This window comes from Lissotriton vulgaris, chromosome 3_1 (genome assembly GCF_964263255.1).
Source record: "Lissotriton vulgaris chromosome 3_1, aLisVul1.2, whole genome shotgun sequence".
Lineage (NCBI taxonomy): Eukaryota > Metazoa > Chordata > Amphibia > Caudata > Salamandridae > Lissotriton > Lissotriton vulgaris.
In genome coordinates, this window is record NC_141689.1 from 427,693,032 (window position 1) to 427,713,305 (window position 20,274).

At 48.7% G+C, this 20,274-nt stretch overlaps 1 protein-coding gene across 5 annotated transcripts in view; it reads right to left on the reverse strand.

Moving 5' to 3' along the window:
* Positions 1 to 20,274, reverse strand: part of LOC147726593 (interleukin-6 receptor subunit beta-like) — a 527,141-nt gene that overhangs the window by 437,747 nt on the left and 69,120 nt on the right. The gene's annotated exons all lie outside the window — the stretch shown is intronic.

Genomic DNA, 20,274 nt, shown 5'->3' on the forward strand with positions numbered 1-20,274 from the left:
TGATGCTATTGTACAGGAAGGATAGATGGAATTGATGGATGGACAGACTGACGGGCTATGAAGAGTGTATGTATGAATGATGTTACTGAACGATGGATGGATGGTCTATGAAGAGAGTATGTATGAATGATGCTACTGAACGATGGATGGATGGTGTAAGTAGAGTATATGTATGAATGGTGCTACTGAACTGGATGGTGTATGAAGAGAGTATGTATGAATGATGCTACTGAACACAATGGATGGATAGCTGGTCTTCGAAGAGCGTATTTATGAATGATGCTACTTAACAAGATAGATTGCTGGATGGATGGACAGAGCAGAATATATAAGAGGGTAGAGATTTGTTGACAAAGCGGCAGATGCTGGAGAGAAACAGTCCAAAGGAGGTAAGCAGACTGCTGGTTGCAGAGAGAGGTGGTCAGAGAGTGTAGTACACTAAGGGACAAATTAATGTATAGTCAGATGGGCGGATGTGGGGACAAGGAGGTGTGTAACTAATCATCCTGCGTCAAGTGAAAGATGTGTAACTCAGAGGAGCCAGGTGTGTCTAACAGCACCGCCCCAACCCTAAAGCCAGGTGTTTGGCGAGCGTGCCCCGAGCGTGTGCACGCAGCACAAGGCGCCCGCAGAAAAAACAGACCAGAGTAAACACGAAGCACACGCTGGGCAATATTGTCCTTCACACTCACACCCCCCCCCCCCCCCCATCCCACCCACACACACACACACACACAAGCACAGAAAGCCCTCCAGTCCACGCACCTAAAGAAAGGTGTTGCCATGGGATTAAATCAAGGACAGTGTGGAGCTGTCTTGGAAAAAATATACAAGAGGACAGACACGCCCAGGTGTGTTGAAATAATGAAGTGCTACCAGCCAAACGACTGCACCATGTCCGAGGGAAATACTTTTATCGACAAGCACACTAAACAAAAGTGTCACAGTACCTTACCGAAACTACCACATATTGATTACATGTAACCAAGGCGCCAACCGTAATAGTATTATATGGAGGCGTTTTAGTTTAATAAATAACTGATGTTAACTTCCGGGACGTTTCACTCTGTGGGAATGTCCAGCTGTAGTTTTTGCTGCTCAAGACTCCCAGCAGCTGTTATTCGAGAGCTGTGTGCTCCATTCTTCACGAGAGGCTGGGAGTGGGCCAACAACACGTGACTCCACCCCGTGCATGAACACAACAGCAGACTTTTGGGGAGCTAAGATCCCGACTCTATGGGGGGGTGGGGGGGAAGGGTGTCTGATTCTGTTGCATGCTGCCCTAGGCGGGGGTGCGTGACGGGCAGGGTATGATGGGAACTAATACTGGTAGGGGGGAGATAACGAGGGAGAGAGAGAGAAAGATTAAACCAATTTCTGGGACAGTTTGGACAAGGCGGACCGCAAGCTACGAGGATAACACAGTTTAAAGTTAGGCGTTGGACGGTCAGTGCAGATTCCAGGTTACTAGAAAGCAGTTATAGAGCCAGCTCGATTCTGCGGCGTTGGCGTTTTCCGCATAAATATGGATTACGCATTTGCTCCATAATCCATCATCTGCAGCATAATCTGCAGATATTAACTACAACAACAGTGTCTAGCTCAAACGGATCAGAAGTTACAAACAAGCATTTGCAATGCAATAGGTCTCGCATTAGGAAACTTTGAGCTATTGGTATTGTAAATGACACATTTTTTATTTATGTGTTGGTTTTGAAAATAGCGAAATTAATAGCTTTCTCATTTACAAAGCTATTAGTTATAACTTTCGCAAATGTGACACCTATAGCATTTGTAATGGAATATGTGTTGTATTTACGTGACTTAGATGTATTGATATTACAAATAACAATGGCTTTTATTTTTTTAATAATTAATACTTAAATAAAAGTTATTGTAATTTATAATGGCAATAGCTTAAACTTTTGTAAATAACTTTTGTGAAGATTATGTCCAGTGTATTTTATTGTGACACAAATCCAAGAACAGAAGTGAAATATTAACATCTTTTTGTGACATTTGTAATAAAGCTTGAAACATTGTGAGAACATATTTGAGCCAGTTGCTGTTGAATGGTTGCACAGATAGTGCCACCACAGCATCAGAGTGATGTTGTGGTGGCGACGAGTGATGCTATGGCGTTCAGTGATCCTGTGGTAGCGCAGAGTGATGTTGTGGTGACCCAGAGTGATGTTGTGGTGACCCAGAGTGATGTTGTGGTGACCCAGAGTGATGTTGTGGGGACCCAGAGTGATGTTGTGGGGACCCAGAGTGATGTTGTGGGGACCCAGAGTGATGTTGTGGGGACCCAGAGTGATGTTGTGGGGACCCAGAGTGATGTTGTGGGGACCCAGAGTGATGCTGTGGATGTGATGGTGGTGTTTGTGGACGTGGTGGTGTTTGGGGACGTGGTGGTGTTTGGGGACGTGGTGGTGTTTGGGGACGTGGTGGTGTTTGGGGACGTGGTGGTGTTTGGGGACGTGGTGGTGTTTGGGGACGTGGTGGTGTTTGGGGACGTGGTGGTGTTTGGGGACGTGGTGGTGTTTGGGGACGTGGTGGTGTTTGGGGACGTAGTGGTGTTTGGGGACGTAGTGGTGTGGTGTTTGTGGACGTAGTGGTGTGGTGTTTGTGGACGTGGTGGTGGTGGACGTGGTGGTGGTGGACGTGGTGGTGGTGGACGTGGTGGTGGTGGACGTGGTGGTGGTGGACGTGGTGGTGGTGGACGTGGTGGTGGTGGACGTGGTGGTGGTGGACGTGGTGGTGGTGGACGTGGTGGTGGTGGACGTGGTGGTGGTGGACGTGGTGGTGGTGGACGTGGTGGTGATGGACGTGGTGGTGATGGACGTGGTGGTGATGGACGTGGTGGTGATGGACGTGGTGGTGATGGACGTGGTGGTGATGGACGTGGTGGTGATGGACGTGGTGGTGGTGGATGTGGTGGTGGTGGACGCAGTGATGGTGGACACAGTGATGGTGGACGCAGTGATGGTGGACGTGGTGGTGATGGACGTGGTGGTGATGGACGTGGTGGTGGACGTGGTGGTGGTGGACGTGGTGGTGGTGGACGTGGTGGTGGTGGACGTGGTGGTGGTGGACGTGGTGGTGGTGGACGTGGTGGACGCAGTGATGGTGGACGCAGTGATGGTGGACGCAGTGATGGTGGACGCGGTGATGGTGGACGCGGTGATGGTGGACGCGGTGATGGTGGACGCGGTGGTGATGGACGCGGTGGTGATGGACGCGGTGGTGATGGACGCGGTGGTGATGGACGCGGTGGTGATGGACGCGGTGGTGATGGACGCGGTGGTGATGGACGTGGTGGTGATGGTGGACGTGGTTGTGATGGTGGACGTGGTGGTGATGGTGGACGTGGTGGTGATGGTGGACGTGGTGGTGATGGTGGACGTGGTGGTGGTGGACGTGGTGGTGGTGGACGTGGTGGTGGTGGACGTGGTGGTGGTGGACGTGGTGGTGGTGGACGTGGTGGTGGTGGACGTGGTGGTGGACGTGGTGGTGGACGTGGTGGTGGTGGACGTGGTGGTGGTGGACGTGGTGGTGGTGGACGTGGTGGTGGTGGACGTGGTGGTGGTGGACGTGGTGGTGGTGGACGTGGTGGTGGTGGAGGTGGTGGTGGACGTGGAGGTGGTGGTGGACGTGGAGGTGGTGGTGGACGTGGAGGTGGTGGTGGACGTGGAGGTGGTGGTGGACGTGGAGGTGGTGGTGGACGTGGTGGTGGTGGTGGACGTGGTGGTGGTGGTGGACGTGGTGGTGGTGGTGGACGTGGTGGTGGTTGTGGACGTGGTGGTGGCGGTGGACGTGGTGGTGGCGGTGGACGTGGTGGTGGCGGTGGACGTGGTGGTGGCGGTGGACGTGGTGGTGGCGGTGGACGTGGTGGTGGCGGTGGTGGCAGTGGACGTGGTGGTGGCGGTGGACGTGGTGGTGGTGGACGTGGTGGTGGTGGCGGTGGACGTGGTGGTGGTGGACTGGACGTGGTGGTGGTGGACTGGACGTGGTGGTGGTGGACTGGACGTGGTGGTGGTGGACTGGACGTGGTGGTGGTGGACTGGACGTGGTGGTGGTGGACTGGACGTGGTGGTGGTGGACGTGGTGGTGGTGGTGGACGTGGTGGTGTTGGACGTGGTGGTGGTGGTGGACGTGGTGGTATTGGTGGGCGTGGTGGTTGTGGTGGACATGGTGGTGGACATGGTGTTGGTGGTAGACGTGGTGGTGATGGACGTGGTGGTGATGGATGTCGTGGGGGTGGACGTGGTGGTGGTGGACGTGGTGGTGGTGGACGTGGTGGTGGTGGACGTGGTGGGGTGGACGTGGTGGTGGTGGACGTGGTGGTGGTGGACGTGGTGGTGGTGGACGTAGTGGTGGTGGACGTAGTGGTGGTGCATGTGGTGGTGGTGCATGTGGTGGTGGTGGTGCACGTGGTGGTGGTGGTGTTGGTGGACATGGTGGTATTGGTGGGCGTGGTGGTGGTGGTGGTGGACATGGTAGTGGACATGGTGTTGGAGCAGGTGGACGTGGTGATGGTGGTGGAGGTGGATGTGGTGGAGGTGGATGTGGTGGATGTGGTGGAGGTGGATGTGGTGGACGTGGTGGTGGTGGACGTGGTGGTGGTGGTGGTGGACGTTGTGGTGGTGGACGATGTGGTGGTGGACGATGTGGTGGTGGACGATGTGGTGGTGGACGATGTGGTGGTGGATGTGGTGGTGGTGGATGTGGTGGTGGTGGATGTGGTGGTGGTGGTGGTGGATGTGGTGCTGTGGTGCACGTAATGGTGGGTGTGGTGGTGGACGCGGTGGTGTGGTGGACGCGGTGGTGTGGCGGACATGGTGGTGGCGGACATGGTGGTGGCGAACATGGTGGTGGCGGACATGGTGGTGGCGGACATGGTGGTGGCGGACATGGTGGTGGCGGACATGGTGGTGGTGGACATGGTGGTGGTGGACATGGTGGTGGTGGACATGGTGGTGGTGGTGGTGGACGATGTGGGGGTGGACGTGGTGGGGGTGGACGTGGACGTGGTGGAGGTGGACGTGGTGGAGGTGGACGTGGTGGGGGTGGACGTGGTGGTGGTGGACGTGGTGGTGGTGGACGTGGTGGTGGTGGACGTGGTGGTGGTGGACGTGGTGGTGGTGGACAACTATTGGGTAGGAGGGTGCTGGCAGAATGCAGAAGGAGAGGAGGATCTCGAAGGGGGCACATGGGAGAGCAGAAAGAAGCCAAATATTAGAAACAACAAGCAGTCTCTGCATGGTAACAGTGACCAGACACCCACAGCGTTTACTTTTCCTTAAACGCGTGCATGTTTTGCATTGGGTTGTTTTGCCACTCGTGCATGTTTGGCGTTTCTTTTGCGGGAGTGAGCAGCGGCGCCATCTGTTTTGAAAGCGCAATCAAGATAATTAAAAACAGATGGCGCCGCTGCTCGCTCCCGCAAGGGAAACGCCAATCGTGAACGAGTTGCAATACAAACCAATGGAAAACGTGCACACGTTTAGGCAAAAGTCCTGAGTGATGGCTAAAGGTCCTCCTAAACCGTGCTTGTGCGCTGCGTAAGCGAGACAGTTAAAAAAAAAAAAAAAAGAATGGATCCATTTCACCTCAGACTGAAAGATCAGTGGCGGCTGCTTCGGATCGGGGTGATGGGGCAGGGATAAAAAAAAATAATTTCATTAAACTTACCTTTATGCGCTGCCGCCGCCGCACACCTTTCCTTTGTCCTCTTCTGTCAGCACCAGAGGCACCCAGGTTCCTGGACTCTCCCAGCCAAACACGATGCTGCAAGAGCAGCGGCGTGATTGGTCTGAGCGGCCCATTTGACCGCTTAGGCAGTGCCTTGTAGCCTGGGCATGTTCTCCACTGGGCTGTGCAACACAGTCAGGTGGAGAACATCCTGAGTGCTCATGACTGTTTGGCCGGCCAAACAGCCATGCTCAATTCGGGAGTGCAAACTAGTCCTCACTCTGCTCTGGCAAACTCAGCCCCGCCCCAGAGTCCCACACAAAAAAATAAAATGATAACATTTTATTTTTTGCACTGCTCAACGAGCAGTGGGGCGATGTTTCTCCGACTTAGCAGAGTAGCTGCCACTGTGACAGTCTCAAAGGCTGCTGTGAGTTCCATGAGCACTAAGGCAGTAGAGCCCGCCTAATTCAGGATCTTCCTAAAATCATCTATTACAGGCAAGAAAGGAAATTCCGTAAAGTGAGTAGGATGGCAACCAAAAAGCACTGGGTTGAGAAGAGGATGCAATTCAACCTAGGTAGTTGCAACTGACAGCCTAGAAGGTAAATATAGCAAAGAAGTAGGACGATAATTGCAGGGGATAGTGGGAATCCCCCACGCCCAGCCATCCTCCACCAACAGGAAACTCAATTCTCACCCCCTACCCCTCCCCCCAACCACCTCACCTCCCCCAGCCACAGCCACCGACCACCTCCTTCGACAATCACCTCCCTGCCAACAGGCAGTCCCCAGCCAACGAGCCTCCTCACGAGTCTCCCCCCAACTCTCAAACCTCCCCTGTCTAATCCCCCTGTTGTCCCTCTCCCTATCTCTCCCACGTCTAAACCTCCTCCTAGCCCTCTCCCCACCCCTTTCCCGCCCTCTACCCTGATCCCTATCTCCCAACCCATCCTCTCGAACCTTAACACGCTCAGCCCCACTCCAGATGCCCACAACCCATCCCTTGATTCCATAAAAAAGCGGCTCACAGCCCTTGAAAACCAGGTCGACACCATCACCCAAGGCTTAATAGAAATCCTCTTTAACCTCGGTATAGCCTGTAATCCCCACAAACCCCCCTCCTCGCCAACATCACCCAGGGGCCCACAGAAGCCCTCAGTGCCCAGCCGATCGATCCCTATCCCAAGGGCCTGGGTTCCGGTCCCAAAAAATCCGAATCAACCAGAGCCCCATTCACCAGGCCCTTGACCTCAATCTCATCTTCCACCCTAGCGGGCTCAAAACCCCTGACCTCCAGGCCACTTAGATCAAAAGCTCCTAGGTCAGACAGGGAAGCAGCCTTACTAGCCGCTACCTACGACTCCCATTTCAGATTCACCTAAATCCAAGTAATCACGGGTCACCGGAAAGATCCACCCACTCTCAAACGACAGAGATTACCAGTCCTCACCGCTATACCTAGAGAGGCTAAAGACAAAACCACCAGCAATCAGGAGAAAATCACCAACTGACTCCTAATCAATTGCAGATCGGCCTCACTACACACAACGGACTTAGCCGAAGCTATCCTCACACATGACATCGACGTTGCGTTCCTCACTGAGACCTGGCTAAATAAGACATCTCCTCCCTGCCTAGACATGCTGGTTCCATCTGGTTTCCCCAACATCTCCAAAGACAGGATAGAACAACGAGAAGGTGGGGTCGCTATCATCCAAAAGGACAGCTGGAGCATCACAGAAACCTCCTCCTTTGAGTACGACTCATTTGAATGTCTATCCGCTGTCATCAAGACCAAAGACAACAACTCTCTACTGTGCCACCTACTCTATCACCCCCGAGTTTGGTGAACAACTATCCAACCTGATTGCACATGACGCACTCGGCGATTCCAAAAACGTAATTCTTGGTGACCTGAATCTTCGATGGAACAAAACTCATAACCCTCTAATCAGATCGCTATCCAGCCTCCTCGCCGATAACAACCTTACTCAACACTGTACTGAGGAGACGCATTACAAAGGAGCCATACTGGACGCCATCATTGCACAAAAGAATTCAATCACAGTCAACCACATACTTCCCGTTGCCTGGTCAGATCATCATATGATCTCATTTCACATCAATCACCCTACCATCCCGCTTAAACCTCCTCAAGACCCCCCCCAAATGGTTGAGAAACCTCTCCCAAGTACCCCAAGACATCCTAGAAGGTCAGCTAAATTCACTTCTTCCAGACAACTGTCTGCACCTTTCGACCAAAGATCTCATCGACCACTATAACTCCGAGCTAGTCTCCATTCTCGACAATCTAGCTCCTCTAAAGCTCAAAAGAAGCTGTGCCACCCCATCTAGAACCTGGTTCAATGCGGACCTCAACGCAGAAAGAAGAACCCTGAAAGCCAAAGAAAGAAATGACAAACAACCCAACAGCCATCCTTCGCTTACAACTAAAAACAGCCCGCAGGAAGTATAACAACCATATCAAAAACAAGAAATCCAGCTTCTTCCGTGAGGCACTAGCCAATTACAAAAACAGACCTAAGGACCTCTACAACATAATCAGACATCAAACATCCAAGCCTCTGCCCACACCCCTGCAGGCGTCCGAAGAACTATGTGATAACTTCGCCAGCTTCTTCAACGATAAGGTCTTAAAAATCGAATTATCTCTAGACATCAACAACTTACACCTCCAGAAGAGCAACGCGGCTATCCCACAGGCCCTTCCATCCGGCTCCTCTCCCCTCCTTTGGCTAAGCTTTTGCCCCGTGCAGGAAACGGAGATAATCTCGACCTCCAAACCATCAGCACACATCTCAGACCCCATTCCTCCCTCACTAATCAAAAAGATGAAGCTCACCTTAGCACCTATCTGGGGCAAAATCATAAACAGCTCCCTACAAAGCGGAGTGGTCCCCGACTGTCTAAAAATGGGACAAGTCACCCCTCTGCTGAAAAAACCCGGTCTTGACTCAACTGACTTGAACAATTTCAGACCGATATCTAACCTCCCTCTGCTCGCTAAAACACTGGAACGCTGCATACTCCTGCAATTGACGCATCATCTGGACAACATCAATCTCCTGGACCCCCTCCAATCCGGCTTCAGACAAGGCCGCAGCACAGAAACTGCGATGCTGAACATCATAGACGACATTCACGGTTCTCTTGACGCAGACAAGTGCTGCCTCCTCATACTCCTTGATCTATCCGCACTTTCGACACGGTGGACCATAAGCTCCTCATCAAGACTCTGCAAGTAAGAGCTGGCCTCGGCGAGGTAGTTCTCGAGTGGTTTTCCTCCTTTCTACATAACCGCTCGCAAATAATAAAAATGAAGAACTTCACCTCCGAAACCCAGCTAGTCAACAAGGGTGTCCCCCAAGGATCAGTACTTTCTCCTCAGCTCTTCAACATCTATATGGAACCGCTCGCCAAACTACTCAGGAATGCCAACATCCACTTCCACCTCTACGCGGATGACACGCAGATCTACCTGGAAACCTCTTCTCTTAATGACATCCAGACTAAATGCTGTCCTAAATGATGTTCAAGATTGGCTAACAAAGAATCACCTGAAACTCAATCCCGACAAGACCAAAACTCTTCTCATCTCAAACAAAGAAGACAACCCTCAAATCATCGAGTGGCTGAAGTCGATCAATGCTCTTAAAGGTACTCTCACGCTAGCTGACTCCGTAAAATCTCTGGGTTTCACCCTAGACCCCAAACTAACCTTGACAAACCACATTAAGAACTTGGCAAAAAGTGCATTCTTTAACCTCAGACTTCTGAACAAAATCAAACCGTTCATTCCCAACAAGGACCTTAAACTAGCCACGCAATCTCTAGTCCTATCTAGACTGGACTATGGCAACTCAATCCTAACAGGCATCCCCAAATCGCACCTGTCCCCATTAATAACAACACTCCATGCGGCAGCGAGAATGATCACAGGATGCAAAAAATCTGACCACATCTCCCCAGAACTCAAAGAACTCGAATGGCTCCCGGTGGAAATGCGTAGTACCTTCAGAACGGCCTGCCTAACCCACAAGGCCCTCCATACCGGAAAACCAGAATACTTGGCAAACAAGCTCAAAAAAGCAGGCCAAGCTAGAAATTTGAGAAGATCTAACTCCCTGCTCCTCATCCTACCAAAAACCAGAAAGAAGAGAACTGCGGACTGCTCCTTCACAGGAAATGCCCCCAAAATATGGAACTCTATCCCCCCGCACTTCAGAACCATACCGTCCTATGCGGAGTTCAAGAGGCAACTCAAATCCTTGTTCCTTATCCGCTCCCTAGGTGGTTGGTAACTAGGATCAGCAAGCATCCCCAGAACTATGTGGTATCTCTGTATCCTATTACCAAGAAGTCTTACTGTACGAACTTTTCCTCCTCCCAAATTGTCTTTCGTTGATCGCCTTTACTTGTTACGTGTCTTGTTGTTCACCTTTTCATTCCTTTTACTGTAAAGCGCTATGCTACCTTCGGATCTTGTTAGCGCTATAGAAAACTTTTAAATAAATAATAATAAATAAATAAATCAAGGCTAAAGGCTACCGGACTTTAAGATGAAAACTGTATCAGACTAACACGATGGTGAAAGGTACAGCTCGTTCTATCAACACTTATAGGATGTGTACCCATTCAATCCAAAACCAATAAAAGTATATGTCAATGATGCCAATTAGATAAATTATCCCATGTGCTGGTAGAGAGCCTAGCTCAGCACACTACAAAGGAAGAAATGGTAGACTTGATCAAGGGCCTTAAAATTTGTAATGGCATAGAGTCCACATAAATTTACTCCAAAAACATTCCGCCCTCATTTGTTGAACCTTTTAACTAGGTTGCTTTGCTCCTTCACTAACGGAGGAAAGGACACCCCTTCTAGGACAGCGATTAGAATCACAGTACTAAAGATACAAAATCAATGCATCAAAATCAGAAGCCCCAAGTCTTACGGTTTGTATGAGCACGTTCACCGTCAGATGGGCCCCTCCCATTGAAGTGGAAAACAGCATCTATAAAGTGCTTAGAAGTTTACCTGCTTCCTAAATCTACCTATACAAAAATCGACCCTGAAAGACTTGCAGAGGTGGCGCAACTTGCTCCTATCTTTGATGGCACCAATTGCGTTATTGAGGTAACAATACCTTCAAAGAACTTTGCACCTTTTCAGTATTACGTAAATACGGGCCCAGTAGCACACTAGCTCCACCAACAGTGTGCCAACTGAGTTACAAGACAGAAGAAAATCAGAAAAGATCTCCAACAAAGCTTTCTACTTTCAAGGAAGGGAGGACTCACAAGTCCCATACTTGGTAACGTAGCATAGGGCAGTCCAGCTGTTAGACATGTGGGAGTTATTGAGGGGGGGGAAGGGACATCAGTGGTGTTTTCAGGACCATGCATTAGCAGGATAGTCCCATTGCGAAATCCCTTGCGTGAAGAAAAATGGGCAGATAGAATAGTGGATTCTGCAAACCTAGGCAAAGCCCGGAGTCTTTGCAATGTAATTAACATTTTTAAGAGGCTTGAACAGTAACCCATCTTTCGTCACCTCTTTATTTGGGGCCTCAAATCTCCAACCAGGAATGAAGCAGGATGCTTTTTCTCACAGGGGTTATCAAATGTATAAAATGAGGAGACCAATGCAATGAAATCATTCAAGCAAATCAAACAAAACTTGGGCGTTGCATCGAGGGCCTACCGAGACCTGCCGAGTAAAAAAAAAAACTCCTACAAACAGGCAAACCCAACATTGTGACTATTTTAGACACTGAGCAGGGACAGCTCCTAAATGGAGCTTCCAGAGCGCTAAGAGAGAATTATTAATCACACTTAGCAACATGGAAAGGGGCAATTGTATTCAGTATACTTCTAAGGTAGCTCCTAAAGTAGATAGGGGAGTCTTTCCAAATGTGTCTTTTCTCAGTGAGAGTACACACATATTACAATAAATCTTACACATGCTGGAGGATATGTAGGGCTAGAGGCTGCATATCCCAAATATGCTCTAAAATTAGTAGATTATGGCACTAAATCCTAGATGATTAATTTGTAATTCCTAATGTTAAATCGAATCCAAAAATAAATCTAAAAACTAGTAACTTCAGTGACAGAAAAAAATATCTAAGAGAAGTTACATAATTCAATGCAATCTTGCATTATCGGCACCATTTTGTGATCTACAATTGCCTATTTTCATCTCTCAGAATGCAACTTGACTTTAGTTTAAGTTTTAATCAGGATTCTTGTTGAGAGTAGTTTTTCTCCTTAATTCTAGGTCAGGACTGGTGGAGAGGATTAGGCATCACACGTTCATTTATACCTTCTATAGCAGTCGGTTCAAAGTTAAATCAGAACTAACTTGTGAACACTATATTTCCCATTGTCAGGAAACTAGGTCATAAACACTGAAGAAACTACTGATCACCATTTGCAGTCTGTTAAAGAGTGCATCCTCTTTTATTCCTGCTCGGCCACAAATTAACTGCTCTGTAGGGCCCTGTTCCAATATATTTTTGCTAGTTCACATACTTGTGGATTCAGTTGTTAAGATTATTCCATACTTACCTGGCACTCTCTCGCCCATTCTGAACCTTCCCTTCATCTCTCCACCGTGTTGGAGTCAATTTGAGGATCATTTAAACAAGTATAGCAATCTAGCCTTGTGCAGGCCCTACTTCTCGTCTTACCTAAAGCATGATCGCTTATTGGTTCATATGAATATTGTAGGTTCAAATTTTGCATGATGTGGTAGAGAAGAGCTGTATCTGCACAGTCAGACTTGTTCACTGCTTACGGTTTGGCCTAAGTGCCAGCATCTATACCTCTTGACCGGGTGAGGCTTCAGCTAAGCGTTGCTGTACCTATTCAGCAAGCTGTCCATCCTCGCTGTCGGCATTGCCCTACACAAGTCTCAATGCATGCGGACACAGAACATAAGAAAACAGCACAGTGCCCGATCCCTGTGCAGACCACCTTTTCTTGTCTTCTCTCAACCCCATCCCATTTAGCCCCAAAGGGCACTCTCGAAACCCACAAGAGTCCGTAATTGTACATGGATCACATTCATCTGAAGCATCATGAGAGTGTACAGGCACAATAATTCTAAGGGGCAGCTTAAAATCTGTGCCACATTAAGTAAAAACCAAGAATAAAAACATGACCAGAAAGAGTGCTAAGAAGGACTTGTCTGTGACCTGCGAGATAGTGCAAGGGGTACCCTTTTTATTCTAGTCTGGGACCAGGATGACTAACCCACCAGGCTGGTGTCTAATGGCTCAGATCTCCATGGCTAAGTACAATGGTGACCTCTATGGAATTCAATAAGCTTAAAACCTACATAGTACATTCTCGGGCATTGCTCCGAGAATCTGGAATGCCCTTCCAGTGGAGACAAGGCTGATTCCATCCACATTTGCCTTCAAAAGGGAAGTGAAAGCTCTACTAATGAAAAATGCACTGATCTAGAAGCTTTGCTCCTCTTACCATGAGACTTTCTTGCTATCTTAACTATTACATGTAATTTTTTCGCCTGCCGTAACGTCCCTTTTGTTCTTGATGTATGTTGCCCTAATTTTCTTTCTATCCCAGCCTTCTCCCTATGTTCCCCCATTATGTCTTGTTTGTTATTGTTGCACATTGACCTACTTGTACATTAATTTGTCTCCTTGAGCTGTGTTCCTATGTCTTTTTCAAACCGTATGTAAAGAGCTCTGATACCCACTTGGGTCATGTTCGCGCTATGTAAAACTTATAAATAAGAAAAAATAATAACATGAGGAGGCCCAAAAGGATAAATATATTTACCCCCTTGGGGTGGATTTCTGGAGGTTCATAGACTCTTCTATTTTAAAAAAGGCAGTGTCCCGGAGAAGGCAGATCTTGCTCTAGATAGTAGGATGCCCTGCATGCCTGCCTGTGGGGTATGAGAGGGGTTTAGGGGAACCCGAACGGTCCCCAAAACCTCTGAACCCCGGCGCACTTCAGCAGTGTCATTAGGCAAGGGCAAGTGGAAACAAAACAATGCTGTCCTCTAAGACATATTAGAAAGGCTATGGGGCGCCTTCTTAAAAATAAAAAATAGACATTTACCCCTTACAAGCAATACTCCGATCAGGAGGCTGACAAGGACCCTGACCAAGGTCATGAGACAGGCGATACAGATTGCAACAGTCCGGACAACTCCTACTTGCTCAAAGAGGAGACGGACCCAGCTAACCATAGCACTTGGTAATTTTATAGTTTCACCTGAAATACCAACCGCCAATTTATGAGACAACTTACAAAGCAGTAACCCCCAACCAGACCCCCGCGCCCAGCCTAGTCTGTCTCGCTTATGAGAATAATGTTTCACTTGTGATTCAATGCTGATGCATTGTCGTTTACTGTTGCTAAGTTAGAATTCAAACAGTGAGACTGATCGAAATAGTGTCAATGTTAGCCACAAAAAAATTAAGAATTAATCTGATGGAGGAAGTGGTAAGGGACTCAATGAAGGCTCGAGAATCTCTTGAATTCCCCAAAAGCTGTAATGGCACAGATATCTTGGCAAAACTTGGAGAAGTTCCTAAAATATTGAATCAATTTTTGCTGACTTAAAGAACTCTCCAATGACAAACTGTTACACGGTAAAAAACTTAAATCCAGAAGGCTCATCTGATACACCACTAATCTCTTTATCAGCTAGTACAATAGGGACCTTCAGACCTTCAAATTAAACCAAAAGTGCCACTATCTCCTCTCTCAAATTAGCATGTCTGGCCTGCCCTATAAACATGAAAAACAGCGAACCAAAGTTTAAAAAGAAATGATAATTGGGACAAATATTAACTAACTCCAACTATATTTGCGCGCAAAATTACACACACCGGACTTGGAAAAATACACAACTGCAGATCATTTGTCTCAGCAGGAAGAGCTGATAGAACTTATACTGTAAACCTCCATCTTGGCCTAGCCTGCATCTTGAACTGCAAACTGCACACTCACATCCATTGATTCCCCACTGGGACCTGTAAACAAGATGGCACAAAACAGGCCGTCCAGATAGACCTTCTCATTAATTAAAAATTACAAGAAATTATTAGTCATGCAACTACCAAGACTTAATATGAAGGAGACATCCAAAAATTCTGCTTGGGGAACCAATACTTCCTTTTACAACAAACTGAAGAATCACAACAAACTAAAGGATCACATTAACTATCAATCGCATTAGGTCAAAACAATTCATATTCTGGCTTATAAAATATTTCTTTTCTGACCAGGGCTTAGAAATTGAAACTACTATAGAGGAGCTGTATATCAGCATCCTGGAGCCAACGGATCTCCAAAGTTCACAGCCTGGCAAATACAACAATAAGGTGCCATTTAAAGCAATAAGTGACACCACATCCAAAATCCCAACCCACATTAATCAGTTCCATCTAAAGCTGATATGTCACCAACGACAACACTGGAAGGAAAACAATGCATTAGACAATAATTGCAACCTGGATAGTATGAGGGAAATCAATCAGGTGGCTTGTAGAGTGCGACCACTCACCCGTGAGGGTCTCAAGGTGCTGGGGGGTGGAGGGGATGGTGGGTTGGAGGGGATGGTGGGTGGGAAGGGAGGGAGGGCTGCTTGTCTGTCGAAGGCACCGTTGTTCAGTCAAAGAGCCAGGTCTTGAGGTCCTTCCTGAATGGAGCCAGTGACGTTGATTGTCTGAGGTGGAGAGGGAGGGTGTTCCAGGTGTTTGCTGCAAGGTACGCGAAGGATCATCCTCTGGTCGTGGTCTTTCAGATACATGGGATGGAAGCCAGGGCCAGTTGGGTGAGCAGATATCTATTGTGGGTTATTGGAATGCGAGGTGGTGGCTAAGGGGCGCAGGTCCCGCATCCAGTAGGGCTTTGTAAGCATGTGTGAGGAGTTTGAAGGGGATTGTTTTGCCGACTGGGAGCCAGTGGAGGTCTTTCAGGTGTCCGGTGATGTGGCTGTGGCAGGAGATGTTGAGAATATTAAGTCTCACAGAGGCGTTCTGAATGTTCTGTAGTTTCTTGAGGAGTTTCTTGGGGATGCCGGCATAAAGTGCGTTGCCGCCGTAGAGTGTGTTGCCGTAGTCTATTCTGCTGCTGATGAGTGTGTGGGTCACTGTCTTTCTGGGCTCGGTGGGGATCCACTTGAAGATCTTTCAGAGCATGTGTAGCTTGTGGAAACAGGATGATGAGAGGATGCTGATTTGGCAGCTTATGGTGAGCGAAGAGTTCAGGATGATTCCGAGGTTTTGTGCGTGGAAAAGAGCCTGGAGTGGGGGTGGAGGTCATCCACATTACTAATGCTTAAAATCTCTTGGGCAATAAAATCAAACAATCATTAGACCTATGCCACAAAACGGCACAATAATAAGTTGGAATATTGCAGGACTCAAACAGAAGGCTGGCAGTAAAGACTGGGAGGCCTTAACAAGAATGACCAAGATATGTTGCTTCTGAGAAATCTGGTCCTTAGAAGAAGCAGCAACGGATGGGTTTATCCCCTTGTGTCTTCCAGCCATTTAATAAACTAAGGGAGGCCAAGCTGGGGTCTGACTATATCGGTCTGTGTAGCATTAACCTTTAAGAACGAAGTACATATGACGCGTAGTAACAATATGCAGCACCTCATCCTGAGGAACAATTTCCTAATCCTTTGGGTTCTTTAATATATACTGAGCACTTGTTACACTTATATTTCCCATCAAGTTCCTAAAAGCATTAGAATCTACTATTAATCAATCAAACGCCGGACTACACTAAATAAACTCAAGTAACACATGCTTTGTAATGGCAATCTATGTTGTGATTTCAACATCAAACCATATGAATCCTTTTTGGATGTACATATACAAGACTAAGAACATGTTTGTGAACTTTAGGGAATAAAAAAAATCTTATTCATTACAACTATTGTTTCCTGCAGACAATACTTCAGCGAAATATGCAGAGCAAAGAACAGTGCAAGCACTATCGACTACATGCCAATTATTACAGGTGCATGGCATATGATGGAGGACATAAAAGAGAACCGCCGACTAGAAAGCGATTATGATCCACTTGTTGCAATCAATACTGTCAAGAACTCTTTTTACAACTGTCATAAAGTGGAGCCTCATTAAGCAACTTGACAAACCACATTTAGGAAAAAGTAATTGACATTTATCTGTCAACTATTAGGACTGCCAACGATACTGACGCAATCCAACACAAAAAAGACTCATTCTGCAAGTTAGAAGGAACCAGAGTGGAGGCAGCTTCAATTCTCCACAGGTACGAGTCTTAGATGCATCTGGCTCCCAAACTGCAACTGAGAGACAAAGGCCTAAAACATGGTTTGGCTAAGAGTATCTACATGAAACGGAGGAACTTATAGAAAGACTGTAAAGAAACAGCTAGAAAGTAGAGCTTGGGACCAGGTGAAAACAGCTGTGTAAACACAAAATGTCAACAAATGTTGGGCCTTAGTAGTATGGGGCTCAGAGGAGCTAGAAACAACCTTAGACACGGGCATCAGCCCAAATGCAGCTGGGTTAATATGGTTGGGATACCAGACACCCCCTCTCAACACAATCCCCAAGAATGGGAAGACGGAAACGGTTCTGAACTTTTGGAAGGCGGGAGGGAGTTACCCTCCCGGCTGTATTTATTAAAATATGAAGCAAAATTAAAACATTAAAAAAACAGTTTCATATCATGTACAATTTCATTTACACATTACGATGTTCTTGGCTAACCTTAACACATCTCTAACAAAGGTTCTCCTAGCCGAAACTAAAACATCCTGTAAATACATTTCTCAAAATTGAAATTGTACATCCTAACATTACGGGCCAACGGCAAGGTCGTAACCGGTGTCAGATCCCTAATACCAGAACTCCCCCCTCACTTGTGAGTGGCGGGCGCACAGAGGACTGTACCTCTGTGCCAACTTCCAATTTCCCTTGTCTTAACGGGGGCCCCTGTTTACTCGACGCCATCTTAGTGGTCGTTCGAGGACTCGTGTGAGGTGTCTAGAAGGTAGCGTAGACCCCCCTCCCACCCCACACTGCTTACCACATCTGCCGTCGCAGATGTCCTGGCCCCGGGAAATTCCCAGGAGGGGCCCGTAGCCCCTCCTCCCCAGGGAGGGTCCTTGACCGCCTTCCCTTTCGGCGTCCCCATCCTTAGAAGGGGACCGCCTCCCCGTTTGAGGGGCCAATGGCCGCCTCCCCCCGGGCGCTCCCATCCATAATGGGTGACGCCCCACCTCTAGGGATCTTCCAATTACTGCTCACCGATCAGGACCTTACCGCCACAGGCCGGATAGTTGACCGGCTATCCGGACCCCCCACAAAACTTCTACTTAAAGGTCATGGCTGCACAAACTCTTTAACCAGGCTACGAAGTCTCCTATGAGTAAAGCATTCCCCCCCGGGACAAATGGACCCCATCCTCCAGGTACATATGGTCCCCCCTGATACATCCATGAGGAATAGAATGCAATGTACATGTACGGAACAATCTACCAAGTTTGTTATTCACTTTCTTCACCGACTGATTCAAAGCTGACACAGAAATAGCCCCCCGCCACACCTTCCGTGGAATCATGTGGGACCATGCAATCGTGCACCCCGGAACCCTTCTCGCCAACCAACTTACTGTGGATAGTATCAATTCGAGAAGTACTCGTCGACCCGTGGTCACCAAATCATTGCCCCCAAGATGCACTATGATTACAGATGGCGGTGACCTTGTCCGCCCTAACAAACCCTCCATAAAAGTTTGAAACTGGTCAATACAGAGCCCGCCCCTTCCGTAGAAGGTCACCCTGTACCCGTATTCCCCAGCCATGTGAATCATGTCACCTGCTTTGAATACGTCTGCGGCGCGCCTCACGTATGAGTGGCCGACGACCCACACCACTCTTGCCTCAGCCGGTGATCTTTGACCGCTGGTCCCCAGGTGTCGGGTCAACTGCACAGTCCGCCCCGCAAAGCCTGCTCGCGAAACTGAAAACCAAACAGAAAATAAGAAGCGTGAGTGCATGACATTAGCTTCACAACATGTGCAACCGCACATACCTCTTATAACAATTCGAGGACCAACGCCCCAACTGTTTCACTTTATCCACACTCAACCCCCTGGCTGTAGCCTCTGTAGCAGCACCTATCCGGAATGAGTGGGTCCCAAAATCGCCCGGGTTCAAGCCCGCTGCCGCGATTGCCATTGTTAACACCCGCTGAAACTGAAACCTGGTCAGTGGGGTGGCGTCGGTATGTCTCAGCAAGCTCCCCCCCCATGATGCCGCCCTTTGCGCTAAGTACTCCTCTACGCATTTCACTGGGCACATGTGGGATCCCAGCATGCGCTGAACAACCACACTGTCTCCGATCGCTCCCTGATCGGTTTTGGACTTGACTATCGTGACTACCATAGTGTCACCCTTAATCTGGATGTGTTCTCGACACAGACCTCCCCTCGTATCCTGCTTGTTCCTTGCTACCAGTTCGCTTATCCGCATAGCCCCATGGAACGCTAATGCAAAGGCGGCCCGGAACAGCACTGTCTCTGACTGAGATGAACATGTCGCAGGTAGTACGGACATTAACTGGGACAACCTCGCCAGCCCTATAGGGCGCCTCTCGTCCTCTCTACGACCCTCAAGGCGCTGCCACCCGCGCAACGCCTTCTTTACTAGAAAGGACGCTGTGGGGTCCTGAATGCCATGAGCCTGCGCCATGAATGCAATGGCGGCTCGGTGTCTATTGGCTGTTGCCACTGATCGGCCTGCCTGATGTAATGAAACTAGAAATTTCAGGACATACTCTTCCTGCCCCCAATGCTCCCCCCTAGCTGGACCCAAAAATGCCCAATAGGAACGGAACGCCCCTTCATATGCCTTCCTTGTCCTGGGGGCTAGACTCTCTCCCACGAAATTTTGTAATCCGGGGCACCGAGAGACCAGAGAACTTCGGGAAATGGTGCCGCCACCAAGTCCGCAGAGGGCAGATGGCCCCGGAAGGCCTGCATGTGGGAACGAGAGAGTGCATCAGCCGCCTGGTTCAGTACCCCAGGCACATGTTTTGCTCTAAAGTGGACGTTTAATTTCATACATAACAGGACAATTTCTTTCATCAATCTCAAGATCAATTTGCAGCGTGCTGCCTGATTATTGACACATTCTACCACAGTCATATTATCCGACCAGAACACCACAGTGCGATCACGAAACCCCTCCGGCCAGGTCTTCAAGGCCACTAGAATAGGGAACAGTTCCAGGAACCCAATGTTACCTGTGAGCCCACTCTCGTGCCACCATGCCGGCCATGTTTGTGCCGACCAATGTTCACCAAAGATGGCGCCAAAACCCACACTCCCTGCCGAGTCGGTCCACAAACCCAGCTCCTCGGAGGACACGGCTGGTTTGTTCCACAGGACACGACCGTTAAAATCCGCCAGGAATGCCAACCATATGCGCATGTCCTGGCGAACCTCCGCCGAGAGCCTTGTGCGGTGATGCCCTTCCTTAAGGCCAACCATGGCTTGAGCAATAGAGCGAGA